We start from the raw sequence: 12,741 nt of genomic DNA, 5'->3' as shown, positions 1-12,741 counted from the left end.
CAGGTTTTGTTGTTTTGTTGTTGTTTGGAGGATGGGAAAACGTCCACGCGACATCTGAAGGCATGAGTTCCAGAGTGTTTCTTAGGGACTCACAGAGCTGACAGTGGGTCCATGAAAGCAGTGCGCCCGGGAAAAATTAGGAAAAGGTCACAAAGTGTTCTTCCAAGAAGAGTAAGCCTGGCTGCTAACGTGGTGACAAGCTGTCCCTCTGTTCTTCATTCACCATCTTTAAAAATGTTTGACATCTCTTTCTGCTTCTCTCTCCGCAAAGTCTCAGTTGCCAGGGCTTATCTATATTTTTTCTGATGGCATTAAAAAAAAAAAAAATCCTGCTCCATGATTCTGCCCAGCATTCCAGTAGGCTTCTCCTGTCTTAATGGATAGAGATTGTTGGCAATTTGCTGCTTCATTTGTCAGTGTAGAAATAATCCGCCTTCCCTTTTCCTCATTAGCAAAGAGCTCAGTGCTTCCTCCCAAGGATATTGTATCTGGAAATTTGCCAAATACCTTGGAGCATGTCCTTTAAAAGTCAATATAATACACTCACATTTCAAAATCTGGCAAAGGTTTGAAACCAACAATTACGATTAAAAGATAAAAATACAACTGCACACAAGGTAACAAAGTATCTTTAGAGGGAGAGTCTAGCGCTTGCTCCTTTTCATACATCTCTATATAAGTAAATGGGAAATAAAGTCAGGGAGCAGAGCTGCACCACTAACGCAAAAAGTGCTGTTTGTTTGGGACCGGATGAGTAAATGTGTTATAAAGAAAGAGGAATGTTAACGCATCAGAAGACGTCCAAGCACAAAGGTCAGCCACTCCCTGTGTTTTGGGAAGTCGCTGAAACTTTTAAGAGTCAACTTAGTAAAGGGGACAAGCCTGTCTGACATTTGTACCTATTCCAAAGGAGACATTCACTATCATTTATTAAAGATTCTAAACCTGTAGTTATAACAGGAAATGCACTATTTCTATAATGGTCAACTCACAAAACAGAAATGATTTTCCAAAAACTATGGCCTCACTCAGTCAGAGCTTTTCTACTGTGGGGATTTTCAAAAGCAGTTTTCATGCATCCTCCTGATTTTTTATGCTTTCAGATCTATAATAAATAGTTATTCAGGAGTCCCTTAATGACAAGGTTCTGGTGAGTAAATGTAAAAGAAGCAGAATATACAATATATGTGCTCACAGAACTCACCATCCAGATAGTGATGCACACTGGTGGGAAAAGCAGGTGCCCCCGTGTTAAGGTGGACCCCACCCCAAATTGGTATGTTAAAGCCTAACACCCAGGATCTCAGAACGTGACTATGTTTGGAGATAGGGCTTTAGAGAGGTCATCAGTTTAAATGAGGCCTTTGTGTGGGCCCTAATCCAAGATGTCAGGTGTCCTTACAAGAAAAGGAAGAGACACCAGGGACGCCCAAGCATGGAGGAAAGGTCATGTGAGGACACAGGGAGAAAGCAGCCATCTACAAGCCGGGGAAGAGAAACCAAATTTGCCAACACCTTGATCTTGGACTCTGAGCCTTCAGAACTGCGAGGGAATTATACGGCATCTTATCCTAGCAGCCCATGGCAACTCATACACGAGGTATGTAAACCTCTGGCTACAAAGCCACAGAGGGCAATGTAGGGGACGTGGGAACAACAGGCAAAGCAAAGTGACTGTCCTGATGGGCACAGACTCAAGATGGTGGTTTGAAATCAATGGCCATGGACAACATCATTGTTCCCGAGGTAAGAATGTACCTAGTTCCCCTCGATTGATAATAGCTGACGTTTAGTAAGGCCATTCTATGAGTCAGGCACTGAACTAAACGTTTTACATGTCTTCACTTACTTAAGCTTCATTTCAACACGATAGGATCATTTGCCATAATTATTCCAAATTTGCAGAGGCAGACATGAAGCAGAGCTCCCATGTCTTTGCGGAAGTCTTAAAGCTAGGAGCGGTGGGGCTGGAGCCTGATCACAGGCAGACAGACGGGATCCCTATGCAGAACCACTGTGCATCCTGCATTAATGGTGCTCTGGAGTTTTCTAGTGAAAGGTTCTCTGTGAATCATTATTCCAGAAAAGCATACCACTCTACTAGAAATCCTCAACAAACATGAAGAGTGGCCTCCTGCCAACAGTTAAGAGATACAGACTAGCCATACAGAGTTTTCTAGCTACATGAGCCCGTGGCAAATATTCCACAAAACACAATTTCTTCATTATTGGACTAATTGTGCCTCATGAGACTATACCATATGATATTGGACTAACTTGCTGAATATAAGACTAAAATTAACAGCTTAACCCCAACCATACATGAGCAACTGTCTATTTGAGAGAATGGGTAAAAACATATTGTTCACTATCAGGGCTCAAGAGAAAAATCTCAGAAGCCAGAATCAGTAATTTTATCACCCCTTCCTACCTCCCCTCGCCCTTCCAGATGACTGCCACCAGAGCTCAAGGCCTTGTTGCCAGCAATGACCTTTTGAAATTACAGATCTCACCCTACTGTCTGTCTCTCCCTCCCTTTCCCCCATATTTTTATTTAGTACGTCTAGGGTGGGTCCACTAATCTATTCTTTACAGGTTCACAATGATTCCTATTCTCTGCCAATTTTGGACATCATGAAAATGTTGATCACAAAAGTAGGAGACTTTTCAGAACCCTCCATGCTTTAATTACTTGATGCTGATAGGTACGAGATCCCATGATCTAAATCTGGGTTGGAAATGCACCCATTTATACTTCCATCCAGACCTATCCTTACCCAGTCCCAAAGCAACCCACGCAAAATCCCTTTATCGAAAGCAGAGGGTCTAGACGCTTATCTGATTAAAGTTGAGCTGCCAAGAGGTGACTGAGCCTCAGCTAAATACTGCTGGAGGTTTATTTGAATTTCAAAACTCCCAAATTAATCTCCAAATGGGAACACTGTCCAGGGACATTTTTCAGCTCTAGGCTTTCTGCTATTCCTGATGTATACCAAGTTATTTTAAGTCTTTTACAAAGTCTTACAAAGAAGCTCAATTCACGCAACAGCAAGTGTGGCCTCCCAAATTGTGGAAACAAATGTAATAATGTACGTAAAATAAGCTGATACTGTTATTATTGCAAATGTCAAGTTCATTATAGCAGCTGTTTCAACTGAAGATCACTACTCATTAAATTCAGACAACCAGTATGCCCTGAATTCACCATTTCATTTAATGTGTCAGCTTCAATGCTCAAGGGAGTCAATCAGAATTGTCTTCTGTGTAATTGTCATAGGATTATTATGTAACAAAGAATCAGGTTTCAGTTCTTATCACCTGCTAATCATGATAATTAAAATGTGAATGAAGAGTTAATCAGTGATACAGGGGTGACAAGATGTACTATAAAATACTTTACAGTTCTATGCATATTGCTGGAGGAATTATTTTAATTCCAAAAACAGATGACATTCCTATTAAGGAAAAAATACTCAAAACTGAAAATAAGGGGGGAAAAAAACACTTAAGTGATTTGTTGATGTCATGGTAAAGCCGGCTCCCACTAAGTATCTTCTGACTCTCCAGGGAAACAGGACTTGGTTACTCTTACTATGTTTTCTATTCCTTAGCGCACAGACATTTCACACTTCTCACAATTAGAGTTCTTACACTTATGATTTGCATGTTTGTCACGTTGAAAGGATAGCCCAAAGGTTAGCTGGATTACTGCTCAGCATGGTTTATTACATGTGTGGTTTCTATTTCATCCCCAATATCACAGCACACATTTTTGATCCTCGACTATAGAATTCCTATTTTAATGAGTGCTTTTAACCAGTTTTATCATCCTCCTTCTTCCCTCATTCATTAGTGATAGAACTGATCTTATATCAATGTATTTGGCATTCCAGTAGGATTATATAGCTCTAATACTAGTCACGGAATTGGGTAAAAAACTAAGAAGACAAAGTTTCAACCATTATCAGAAAAGGAGAACATGCAAACTTCCCTGCAAGTATCTATGTTGAGAAAACAAAATGTAAATGATTATGTAGTTGAAAATAAAACTGCTGAATGTCTGGCAAAAGTTCTACCAGTAAGTGCCTTAAAAAGATGGATTTTTTCAAAGAGGCATCTGTGAAATGCCCTCACTAGGATAAGAGGACGTAGTAGGAGTGATATGTATTCCTGAAAGCCACACTTAGAATGCATCGTTAGAGCAGAATAGGCAATTGCAAAGTGTAGGTCATTAAAGGCCTTCGGTCCCCGTTCTCGCCAGAATTGGCAAATCACCACTGCCCTGAACTGAAGGGGTAAGGTGGAACAAGGTCTAATGGGAGCTATTTACCAACAGAGTCAACCAAAACGTCTGGCATAGGTCGGCACACGTACTTCGGAGTGGACAGTTTAACTCCCTTGCGAAGATCCAGGAGATCACTGTCTGTATCTGAGCCTGATCTACAGAGTCCAGAAGGATGTCAAGCTTCTGTCTCGCCCGAACCAGGCAAATGGTCATCTGTTCCTGCTTTAGCACTTTCCCTTTCACTCTACCGGGTTCTCACATCACTGAGGAACCACTACGATTAAATTCTCATCCTCTCTCCTCCCCCGACCCCCATGCTATAGGTACTGCTGTGGGAAACAAAGGCAGAAGGAAATGTAGACAAAATTCAATGTCCTTATAACCTGCATCCCACTGACAAATACTTGAGATAGGCAGAGTATAACATTCACCCTGGAAACTTCCAACTATCCGAACCTGAATGCTTTGCTAGAGGGAAAAATCACCTTACCTTGACCATAGCAAGGCCACCAGTGTCTGTCCTGAGAGTCTTCTTTAGCATATGAAAGTCCTTCTGGATGCCCACCTCCCCCAGCACCCAAGTGTAAAATCAACCAGTCCTCACAACTCTAGTACAGCGGCTTTCAGCCCAAGGGTCCTGTCCTATGGTTTAATAAAATCATCTTTTTTGCACCAAAGAGATCTCAAGAATTCTTTCTCGGCTGTCAGCTTCAGACTCCAACAACAGACTCCAAAATCTGCATCAGGTTCTCTTTCGTCAAGTGGGCTCCCTTTAACTCTTTCACAGATACAGGTGATAATTTGCTCTGATAGACTTGGATGCACCCTACATAACTTCTGAGGTAGGGAAACAGAGGCAGAAGAAAAATTAAATGCCCTTACTATCTGCAGCCCACTGGTAAGTACTTGAAACAGGAGAGTGACATTCCTCTAGGAACTTAGTACCTCAATGTTAATACTTTGCTAAGGGCAAAAGCAATCTTAGCTTGGCTCCAGGATCCTGTAAGTCTACTCAACATAAAAATCCCTTTGGAAACTTCATCTCCACCCCAAGATATATATTTGTAATTATCCCCCAAGCATATGACCCACTGATATATACCTGAAGGGTCTCATGACTAAGATTTTATTATAAAGTACCCAATGACCATTTCCAAACAATAGCTAGCCCCTTCAAGGTCCTAGAAACCTTGTTTCCAAAATTCCTTAGAGACTGAAGTTATCCCTAACCACCTTCCAACTTGAAAATACATAATCCATCACTACTCACAACTCCAGTGCAGCTCTTTCTGCCCACGGGGCCTGCCCCTGTCCTTTAATTAAACCATCTTTTTTCAACAAAAGACATCTCAAGAAATCTTTCTTGGCCATGGCTCTGAATCCCAACATCGTTCCTACATCAACTTCTGTGGTCTACCTTCCATTCCTCCCTTCTTCGGGGAACAATAAACTCTTCCCTTTATGCTGACGCACCCCCATCCCACCCCATTTGGTTTTGTGTGACGCATCATTAAACCATCTGAAACTGTCAGTTCTGTAGGTTACAACATGGTAGAATAGTAGCAAACTCGTGAGGTTCAACATGTATTATTCTTTTAATAACACCGACTTAATCCAATCTTTTATCAAGTGTGTCACTTAAAGTTTTATTACTACTTATGAATTTAATACTTACTTCTCCCAAATCAGAGCATAAAATATTTTGCTTGCTTAAATGGCATATATAGGGCAAAATTAATAGGCCAACTGGGATTCTCACCATACTGACTGGAAACAGCTTTTAGAGAAGATACCTCAAACAAGAATTCAAAATCAATCCCACAGCAAGCAAAATCAACTCCTTTTCCAAGGGTTCGGTCACATGGGAGCCAAAGAAGCGGTGGCATTTTCATTTTACAGGCTATGTGCAATCATGCTGCTTTAAAGGGGAGAAATAAGATAAGCTGATTTTATTTTCACCAGTGAAGAAAGTTTTCAATAGAGCAGCTTTCATCGACTCAGCATGGCTAACAAAGTAACATTACCAATGAAAATAAAATAATAGATTAGCCGCACAATCTAGGCATTTTGTTTTCTGAAGGACTTCTCTAACACTCTGCCTTTAGAGAGCCATGAATGCATGCTTCCTGAGAAAGAAAACCTCCCTGCTGGTTTTTCTGCTCCTGCAGAGATGACTTGCAAAGAATAAAGTCTTTTTCTTTCTCTTTCTTTCTTACTTTTTTTTTTTTTTTTCTTTTTCCCCCCACCCCTTCCAGCTGGAGATCAATTGGTGTGGGGACTGCCCTGGCCACCAGGAAGTTTTCTTCCACCATCGGCGTCCCACGCCCTGACCAGAGTTGATCTCAACTGGATAGCTTTCAAAGCCGAATTGAGAAATAAACTGAAAAATACGTCCCCCCAAAAGCTGTAACTAAACTATAAGTAACTATTCAAATGGAAAGACCATCCCCTGCATCTAGCTGTTTCCCACATTCGGGGAGGGAATGAATGCCCTTTCCAATTTCCTTCCTGATTGAAAAGGAGGGTTGTGGCTGTCCCCCTTGCTAAAAGCCCTTCTTTTGTTTTTCTTTTTTACTGTCAGAAAGCCTGCCTCAGAGGAGTGCACTGTGCATATCAATGAAGAAACAGGAGAGCAGGGGTGATTGAAACTGAAGATTATTTTTTTTCCCCTGTCATTTAAAGGGTTCTCAGTGAATCATGCCCTCTTTGTGATTCCATTTCAAAACACATTCTTTGCCAGTTCCAAGCCAAGAATCCTTTCCTTAGTGATCTGTTCAGCTATCCTGGAGTCTGGCTCTGTCCTCCCCTGCAGGGGTTGAGACATGTAAAGATTCAAGGAACCCAGTTCTCTGCCCAAATCAGCAGAATTTAAGGCTCCGGAGCAGGGTCATGGGGAGAAAAAGAGGGAATGAGAGGAAATGACACTTTGGTGTGGCTCAGAGTTGAACCAAGCACAGATGAAAACAACTCTGAGGGGGTTATCAGTACAGAGTCATCAAAAATGTAAAGGAGAGAAATTAATATATTTATATAGCCCTTTGAGATCTTTCTTATAATAACCTACCTAAAAACACACACATGGTTTTCAATTCTAAACCTATCTCCTCTAAGAGAAATACTGTGAAATTTGTTTTTATGAAGCTAATCTTTCAGGGATATTTTAGAAAGTAAAAAATATAAGACAATTGAAAAAAAATCTGTTAGGTATTTAAAAATGTGTTTCAAATAAAGATCTTACTTCAAACTTATGATCAGGTTGGGGTGACTGAGTGACTCAGTCGGTTAAGCGGCTGTCTCAGCCTCAGGTCATGATCCCAGGGTCCTGGGACAGAGCCCCACATCTTTGGGCTCTCTGATCAGTGGGGAGTCTCCTTCTCCCTCTCTCTCTGCTTGCCACTCCCCCTGCTTGTGCTCTCTCTCTCTCTCTGCCAAATAAATAAATAAAATCTTAAAAAAAAAAAAATATGACTAGGTTAACCAGGAAGATGAAATATCTTAACAAAATAGAAAACCTTAAAACTCATGTGTGTTTTTTATACCAGAATGACTGTTAATTAATCATTAACAAATGTATTTTTATACAAAAGTGACTGTTTAAATAGAACATTAAAAGAAATAAGATATATATAAATTTTTTAATGAAGCTTAACATCATGTAACAGATGTTAGGGTTCTTTCTTTTCTCTACCCCAAAGAGGACTGTAATACTGTTTGAGATGACAGCTGTCAACTGTGGAATGTGGGTAATAAATGACAGAAGCTAAAACATAGCATTATTTAATAATCCTTTTTTTAAATACTCCTATCATTTAAATACCACCTACAAGGAAAAAAATATATACATGGCAATAAAATATATACAATCAAGAAAAAATACATAATCAAGGCTTAGAATCTTTTACTTAAATATAATTGAAAAAAATCCCCTATCAATTTCATAAACTACATTATTGGGAGAGTAGGGCCAATACAATTAATGATGCAAAGTGCGCTTATTTTAAGGATATTCATCCTACAACCTCTTTACTCCCACTTTCCCAGCCCATCCTACCTATGTTCGAATTTCCTTAAAAACACAAAAACTGTTTCCTATTTGGTAGTCTGAATCTGTTAATCCCACCATTCATTTAGACCATGGAATTTCCTTTGCTTTAAATTAAACTGAATGTTTGACTACTGAGAAAGAAATTTCCTGTGAAGAAAATTATATTCTTCTTTTGTTCACAGCTGAGATGCATATTTTCTAATTTAAAAGGCAACAATCATAGAAAGGAAGCTGCTTATGTGATGAGATCTTAATTTTGTTAAAAACAGAGGAGGAAGTGCCACCATACTACTGGCTACAAATGATTAACAGTTATTAAAATCAATGTCAGAATACTCAACAATAAATTACATGCTAAAAGGCTCAAAGTAAATTTCCAGAGCTGAACTCCTCTGAAACAAATTGCTGAAACAGTACAATGTCCTGCTGGAGGACAGTGTGTCTAGAGCAAGACTTGATCCAGAGTGGATCTTATGCTGAGGATTCTGGGAAATAATGAAGAATAAACAGAAGAGAGGGGTATGGCACTCACTCTGGAGTAATATACACCACCGCCTTCCTATGGAATGAAAAGAGGTACACTTTCATGGCAGGTGTCTGTTTGAACAAGAATTCAGAAAGAACAAATTGGGGTAGAAACTATGTAACTGACCTATACTACCTGACTTCCCACAGAATTTGAGCAATAATGAGATGACATCCCATGCCCTTGGTCTTGAATGCCTTAAATTAAGACAACTTAAAAAACTCTTTCTCACTACTACAAACATTCACAATGATATGTTAGGTATAGCTGTGCTTTCCAGAGGCCAATACTTGATAGAGAACCTCTTTCCAAAGCTGAATTTCAAATTACATTTTATTGCCTTTATTTTATTTATGTCCAACAAGAAAAAATGGAGAACTGTAAGCTCACAAGTGAGTAACTAATACAGATATCAAATACAGATATCCATATCTGGATTATATTTGCACAAATGGAATACACACATTTTCAGACATGGAATTAATAAAGAAAATAAACTTTTTTGGATTAGAACATTTTAAGAAATCTATGAGAGGATAAGGGACTGGTGGTCACTTAATCAGAGTGTAATAAGTGTATTGCTCCCAATATATTTTGATGTTTTCATATAGAAAATTGGATACCAGGAGAACATGCATAGAATGGCTAAAGTGCTTCATAAGCACAATTTTCATAAATAGGCATATTTGGGGATTCTTGCCTATGAAAACTAGGAAAAACTGGTCTGTATATAGCTCATGTCAAAATAATATTTCTACATCTCCGGATATAAAATTGGTTAAAAAGACTGAAAAACTTCTGTGCAGCTTATTTCTTTGTCATTTTTTTTCCAGTCCTTGATATCTGGGAGTCAGAACAAATCAAGAATCCCCGTCAGCTTCAGTGAGGGCGACACACAGCTTGCAAGAATCTGTCATTTACAGAGCCACAGACAGGAGCTAGGAACAGTCCAGGCATTTGAGCTAGCTAGATTTGGGACTGGGCGGGGCGGGGGGCGGGTATGCAAATGAGAGCCTTGAAAGTTTTGCAAAATACAGGGAGGAAGAAAACAGATCAAAGCTAACAAGCTGTTTCAGATCGTAACTAATTAGACAGCAACGTATCACTGACGGAATGAAATGAGAAAGGACAGGCAACAAAAGATGGCTTATGGGACACTTCATATTTTGGCTTTTTGATCTTTCCCGGTTTCTTTCTCTGTTTCATTCAAAAGACCACTGCCTATGTACCCTCTCATTCCCTCACAGCTTGCCAAGGCTCTTTTCCCTGGCTTTTGTTCAACATAGGGATTAAATTCAAATTTTAGTATTTCCACTCAAGCCACTCTTTCATGGTTTTTTGGCAAGAGGAATAGATCTTCAACATCACCTACTGTTAACAGTTTGAGTTTGTTCAGAGTTGGCCGCACAGGGGTCCGGGCCAGGGAGGGGGAGAGGCAGAGGCACAGACAGGATGCTATGCTGAATCCCACAGGTTCAGAAACCTGTGGAAGGTCGGTTTCAGATACAGGAAATGGGCGGAGCTTGTTGTTCCATAAGACAAACTTGAGACTTAAAAATCATCTTACATTAAGATGGTTTCTGTAATAGGTAAGGGCGAGCAGGTATGAACTGCTGTTAGGACAAAAGTATTATGATCAGGGGCGCCTGAGTGGCTCAGCAGGTTAAGCCTCTGCCTTCAGCTCAGGTCATGATCTCAAGGTCCTGGGATAGAGCCCCACATGGGGAATCTCTGCTCAGCAGGGAGCCTGCTTCCTCCTCTCTCTCTGCCTGCCTCTCTGCCTACTTGTGATCTCTGTCTGTCAAATAAATAAATAAAATCTTAAAAAAAAAATACTATGATTATCCTAAACATGACATTCTCCAGTGAACACCTGATGTTTTAAAATAATACTATCTTATAAAATAAGACAGAGTGAAGTAATACGGATAGAAGTATAAAGATTATACTCTATAGATGCAGAGAGAGTGAACGTTCTTAAAACTGTTACTGACGCCCATCTGTGAATTAGGCTGTTTTCAAAAGCAACAGACTTTCTATCAGTGGTGATGCTGTATATGACTATTATTTGTTCCTAAACTTTTGGTTTTACAGAGCAATAAAAACTATATTGTTGTACTTCAGAAGATGAGGAAGAGCGGATTCAAAGAAATAGTTAAAAATATTCATTTATTTTACTTTCTTCTTAATGTTTCTGAAATTAAGGATGTGGCCGCAAATCAAGGGGAGGAAAACCTTGCCAGCCATTCTGCAGAGGAAGAGGCTTGATGCGGCTGCCATTACCTGGTTTGACAGAGAAACAGCAAAATGGAAAGTCGGTTACATCTGCAACACTACAAATATTTAAATTTTAACGTAAGTGTAATCTCATTTTCTTCCTGCTTAAATATATTCAAACCAATGACACAAATATGGGGCAGGCATGGGAAGCGATTGTATGCAGGCAATCCAGTTTCACAGCAGGGATGTGGCATGAAATAAAGGCGTTCAGAGTTGCCAGATTTTCAGAAGGTAGCAAGAGCTGGCATTAAGGCTGCCCTGAAAGACACTCAGGAATGACTATCACTCGCAAATCTGAAGATCTTTATGTCAAAAGCTTCCTACTTTGACAGTAGCTCTGTAACAGTCAGTGATGTGTAGCTTAATTAAGAGGTTAGGAAAAAAATCCCTCAAATTTAACTTAAAGAGGAAAGGTATTTTTAGCATATATCATTTAGAATATTTTGAGTAATGAAAGGTCTTCATAAATTACGTTCAAGAACAGAGATAATGGGCATCTTTCCACTTGAGAGACGGCAACACACTGACTCCTGTTGTTTGGTGACACCGAATTCTAAACATTTAAAAAAAAAAAAAAGAATGCATTTAAATGGGCCACGCGTTCTCTTGTTCTCCAAAGGTTTCGCCACTTTCCAGGATTTTATCTCTAAAGTCATACACTTTAAAACACCTGCCTGGCAACTGAGGACCTGTGTGCTAATGATGCTTGGTTGGCACTGACACAGAGCTAACAACCACAAGAGAATTGTCAACGGTCAGTATCTGGAATTCTGTTCTATTTTTCTAAATAATATTTTAAATTAAAAAAAAAAAATCCCGATTTAAGTACTCTACATTCTCCACACCGTATGATTCCCTCAGCCCCCACCCCCAGCTGGTGGCATGGAGGATTATCCCAGCGGAACTAGCTAGCTCTGCAGGAGCCTGTCCTGTGCTAAGAAGTACTAAGGGTGGTGAATTATCTGATCAAGTCCCCTCAGTCTGTGCCAAGAAGAAAATTATATCTCTGGCTGTATTTGGAAGCAATTATTTGCTTCATTCTCCTTTTCACAGTTATACACCTTAACAACAGCAGAAAAAGTATATTTTATTTGGAAGCATTTTGATAAATTAATCCTGCTTTCAGGCAGGAAAATTTTGTGTGTAGTTTGTGGGCCGTCTATCAACCAATTTTTCCAAAGTTTGGATTTCTAGACTTTTCCTATAGGTAGATGAAAAGTTTATTTACTATATTTTCAAATCCACTTCAGGTTTTTTTTTTTTTTTCTGGTCTTATTCCTAATAATTTGAGTACTTATTCAGACCAGATTGAGGAAAATATTTTACATTTCTACAGAGCATCTCAGGCACACTCTTTACTTTTCAAAATGGCAATTTGAGTGAAAATGAGCCATCCTCTGTATGTAGATTGTGGACACAGAAGACTGAAAAGCTCTACAGACGCTTAAATGAATCAACTTAAGAATCAGCAAAATAAATTATTTTTAAAAAGGATGAAAGTCTTTGAAAATATATGTCCAGTTTTCAGAGCTAAACACAAAGCAGCCCTCCAAGTTAAGCAGCTGTTTTAAATATGTAGATCTTCCGCTCCAGTATCTTAACAGC

At 39.4% G+C, this 12,741-nt stretch overlaps 1 protein-coding gene across 3 annotated transcripts in view; it reads right to left on the bottom strand.

Annotated features, from left to right (window-relative positions):
- Positions 1 to 12,741, bottom strand: part of PRKN (parkin RBR E3 ubiquitin protein ligase) — a 1,064,961-nt gene that overhangs the window by 981,878 nt on the left and 70,342 nt on the right. The window lies entirely within an intron of this gene.

Source organism: Mustela erminea, chromosome 4, assembly GCF_009829155.1.
Source record: "Mustela erminea isolate mMusErm1 chromosome 4, mMusErm1.Pri, whole genome shotgun sequence".
NCBI lineage: Eukaryota > Metazoa > Chordata > Mammalia > Carnivora > Mustelidae > Mustela > Mustela erminea.
Note: the sequence above shows the minus strand (reverse complement) of the source record. Positions and strands in the feature narration are given on the sequence as shown.